The 4807-nt window shown below is 42.1% G+C and overlaps 1 long non-coding RNA gene across 1 annotated transcript; it reads right to left on the bottom strand.

The window, feature by feature from the left end:
• Positions 1 to 3009, bottom strand: LOC119738657. Its single transcript, XR_005272485.1, has 4 exons — positions 2972 to 3009; positions 1904 to 2010; positions 1055 to 1187; positions 1 to 193 (listed from the first exon to the last, which is right to left on the bottom strand). It is a non-coding gene; the product is annotated as an uncharacterized LOC119738657 (long non-coding RNA).
• Positions 3010 to 4807: the final 1798 nt, after the last annotated feature.

The following is a 4807-nucleotide window of genomic DNA, read 5'->3' as shown; positions in this document are numbered from 1 at the left end:
TTTGGAAAATCCCTTTGCGAAGCAGGGTTTTTTGGATAAACACATTTAAACAATCTCAAGACTAGGATAGGGACCACCTCAGGAAACTGGTACCCTGTTGTCCTTGGCCCACTTCTTCATGACACGGATGATGTATTCCACCTGCGGGTTACCGGTGTTGCGCAAGATTTGGAGGATGTCTCGCAGTGTTTCTCTGTAGAGGAAAAAAAAATGACAAAAATCAAGTGGCTTGAACTTCACTGGGTTTTGTGCACATGAAAATGAAAGCTATTAACAAGATGGACTTTGCGTCGGGGCGATGTCAATCAATATTAGGATTTGCCCTTCACCGATGTATAAACACTGTATACTCAGTGTGTTACCTCCCGAGTGAAAGTTGGAAAAATAATCACTTGGGTGGGATTCGAACCCACGACTCGACCATGGAGCTTACGGGGTTGGTTGGCTGGCTAGGCAACCAATTCTGTAAGCTTGATGGTCCAGTGGTTAAGACGTCTGCACTAACAAGCAGGAGGTCATGGGTTCGAGTCCCAACCGAGTAATTTTTTCAACTTTAACTCGGGAGGTAATGCACTGAGTATACAGTGTTTATACGTCAGTGAAGGGCAAAACCTAATAGTGAAAATGAAAGCTGTTTATAGAATTTAGGGGGAAAAAGGAAAAATCCATAAAGATAAATGAATTTGAACTAGAGGGCTAAGAAGTTGCGAAGTATTCATGAAAATTTGCAATAAAAAGCCGTATCCTCTCTGAGTGATCCCCGTTTGATATTTGCCAGGTCTGCATCGTGACTTTGGGCGTGATCCCTGGCTGCATGGCATATGCGGGTTGAGGGCTTCTGACTAGCGCCCCTTTGACAGAGACATTGACAATTAGGGAACCGCCAACATTGGGCTGGATAGCTCAGTTGGTAGAGCACCGGAGTGATATACTGTACTTATTGAGATGTAATTGGTCAGTACGCACTGTTTGATTGATGTACTGTGGTCACCTGACCAAAGGTTGAGATCTAATTGGTCAGTGTGCACTGCTGATTGACAGAGATGACACCCACCTTGGTTCATGACCAGCTATGATCTGCTGGAATACGCCCACGCATGCCCCTCGCTTGCCTTCCCAGTATTCAGGATTGGGGTCCAATCTTTCCAGGACACCGAAAGCCTTGGTCGCATAGTAGAACTGGCCATCTACCGATAGAAAAGATGAGATTTGAGGATCGAGAGACCGTGACAATTATATTTTGAAGTCGAGCAAAAAAAATCAGAATTCCGAATGACAAACCTGAACTTTTCGATCATATCGCCACAGTGTTGACAAAGTGATGAATTTGTCCCAAATCAATATTTTTAAGCAGTTTGGGATTTTTGGCTATTCTAATATTTTATGATGCCCTCTACATGCTTACCAAAGTTTGTGACACAAAAGTGCATCCTTCATTATTCAAGCTAATGACACAAAGTCGTAAATGTGCAACAAATCTTTCTTTTTTTCTTTTTTGACGGGGGTTCGTATTCTCGTTGATTTTACACGTGAAAACAATGTTGCAATCAGACGCCACTTTTGTCTTCACACATCATCTCAATAAAGATGAGTCATTGCAAAAATGTTTCACAAACACGAATCTGCAGAAACATTTCCAATTTTGTTCAGAAATACTTGGAAAGTTTTCTTGACTCGCCATAGACTTTGTACACAACGGCTGAAGTGGCGTCTGGATATGTGCATTCTTTTTTACAAGTGTGTTATATTAAGATTGACGTTTCCTCTACGATTTGGGTTTTGACGAAGTGACAAATGTGTTTTGTGAAATCGGCTGCAGGTTTAGATTGAGTGACTAGATACTAATTTGGGGCTAATGCCAAAATCTTGACCAAACATACAAAATTAGGGGATGATGTTTTACCTTGTAGCCGTCGTTGGCAATGAGCTACAGCAGGCTGAACGATTCGTCAGACGTCTCCATCTTAAGGTACAACTCCCAGGCTAGTCTGGCCTTAGGATTCACGATGTCTGAACAGCGAAAAACAACACAAAGAAAGGTTATAAATACATAGGATACTGCTGTAAGAAAACACATTGGGGTCCACAAAAGATGTTCGGTTCAGTGGATGCTCGTTTCAGCAATTTTCGGCCAGCAATGCTCAGTGTAACTGTGTACAATATTTGGGAGCCAAGAGGGATGTTCAATGTAGCAAATTCCTGTCGTACAATCTGCTTGAAATGTGATTGAGCAAATCCAACATGGCAAATGTACGACTAAGATGTGAAGTTTACACGTTTGAACAAAAAACTTTTAAATCCGCTTACAAATTTTTCAAAACATGTAAACAAAACCCGAATTATACAAAAGGGACCTCCGTTCACGCGATCTTCCTTGGAGATAACCACACATAGCACCAATAATTAACATTGTTTTCAAATCCTCCTTAATTTACAAAACCTTAGAAGCACCTCATAATTGATTACATTTGGGGAACACGTAGAACATTTTTACTTTATCAACGACTGCCCGCTATTTACTATGTCAACCATTGTTGATTTATCATGTCAATCACGCCGATCTGCAGATCAGACATAATGGGTAGGCAAAAGCCACTGTCAATGGCTAAACATTTAAAACGGTTCGTAAAATATTTGCTTAACGTTTACAAAATGAAACGCAAAGTCACATCCTTAATATACGATCAGGGCGATGATTGCATTCTGGTTATGTCATTGTTAGAGACCCTTCAGTCTACCTCACACATGGGCAACATGTGCATCTCCCTAATGCCACTCTGGATTTTCCAGCAGTACATGAAATGCATGCACGCGACGTGTCGTGACTTGAGTTGGACATTTGGTTGTGCAGTCACAATTGTGAGTGGTCAATACATTATGAGTTGAGGCTTAACAGGTGGATTCATTCCCATAATTAGCAACTTGGAAGTTGGAAGAGGAAACGTCATTCACAATTGACGGTAATACTCACAGCATCTTGCCAACCAGAGACACGTGTAGTCATTCTTGATCTTCTCACTCTGAATGAGCACAAAAATCTGCAAAACAAGAGAAACGAAACCCACTCCAATTAAATCATGGTAAAACCAAGTGTTGCCACCAAAACAGTGGTCTAGGAGGCACAGAAAGATCCCCATCCGGGTTTTAGACTTGTTTTTTTTTATGCCTATTCACCCTGAACAAGGCTAAAAGCTACTCCAGATATACAGGGCTACAAGTCGGAGCAAAGCAGCTAAATCAACCCCACCATCTCTGCCCTCATAGGCACCCACTTATAAGCCATCAGTGTGGGGGTTTGGTCAGTATCAAATGAGGGGAATAATGCTCATTGTGATTTTTGGCAAGGTATGCACCCCTCTAGTCGGAAAATATTTGACAGCATTGCAGCGGTGGCAGCTTTTTGGGTACTATCCCTTGTTTTCTTTTTTTTAAATGGCAGCCAAAACATGCTTGTTACAACATACAATTGATCCGGTTCAAGCATATTGACGGCAATTTTGAAAACACAAATCAAAAGTGATAACACTGCCACCACTCACACTGCAAAGCTATCACACATTCTCCAACTCTAGATGTGCCTTTCAAAAAATCGCTATGAGCATTGCTCTTTTCGATCGTCTGGTACCGGTGGCCCAATTTTTGGACCAAAGCTGAGAGCCTATTACTCCTGGGTGGGGAGAAGCAATGAGTAACAAAGTGCCTTGCCCAAGGGCACACGTACCATAACCCCAGGCTGGACTCGAACCCACAACCTGCAGCTTTACCCGCAGACCACGAATCCAACGCCCTTAACCACGAGGCCACAGCACTCCACACTCCTCTTGAATCAGGACAGATCATAGGTTGGAGGGAAATAAGCACCAGGCAAGGAATTCCAAAGAGATGCAGCACGTGGGAAAATAAGCTATTGGAATATCTTTTTGTTCTACATCTAGGTATACGGCAACAGTTTATGGATGAGAACAGACAGAAAGTCGGGCTTCTCTCTCAAACAGGGCCGACCATCGGTGGAAATTGATACAAAATTCCACTTTTTTTAGAAATGACAGCACACCAGGTGCCGTGATTTCACAGGATGCTTGAGACTATTACTCCCTAACAGTCAGGTATTTCATAATAACTTGGTAGTTTTGGTTTTTGATGTTTGCAAATGAAAGGCACCATGACTAATTCAGGCACCATGACGAGTCACTGCGCCATGACTGGCCAACTATTGAGGGCGCAACAACGAAAATTGGGTCCAGGAGTCCAACCTACCTCCTCTGCTTCCTTGTAGTTGCCTGCTGTGGCTTTGGCCTGCGCATAGTTGTGGTTGAACCTATCGTCGTTGTAGAAGTAACTCTAGAAACGTAAACACACAAAAATGTCATCTTAGTTTTTCTGATAATATTCCCACCTGCACTACTTTTTTCCCCCGGAAAAGGGCCAATACAGCTAAACCATGCCACAGAAACAACTATGAGCAAGTTGGGGCGAGACTAGTGGTCGATTCCTGACGTAATTTGATGCCTGAGCACTAATATCAACATGCAAACGCCTCTAGTCAGATGATGGTCAAAATTGTTCACCAAATAAAGAGAATGGTCAAGAATAATTCCAAAAAAAAATTGGTCCTGAATATTAGAGGGCAATTGGCAATAAATATTGTCAGGTTTTTGGAGAAAAGTTCAAAAACGAATAGTGTCTACATGTAACATTAAATGCATTAGATAAAATGACCTGAGAGCAAATATGCAGTCCTATGCCCCCTGTCTGTCTGGCCTCAACTCCATTTTCAAAGCTGTTGATGAAATAAAATGAATCAATA

This window comes from Patiria miniata, unplaced genomic scaffold, assembly GCF_015706575.1.
Source record: "Patiria miniata isolate m_02_andy unplaced genomic scaffold, ASM1570657v1 HiC_scaffold_10, whole genome shotgun sequence".
Lineage (NCBI taxonomy): Eukaryota > Metazoa > Echinodermata > Asteroidea > Valvatida > Asterinidae > Patiria > Patiria miniata.
This window is presented reverse-complemented; position numbering and strand designations above follow the sequence as displayed.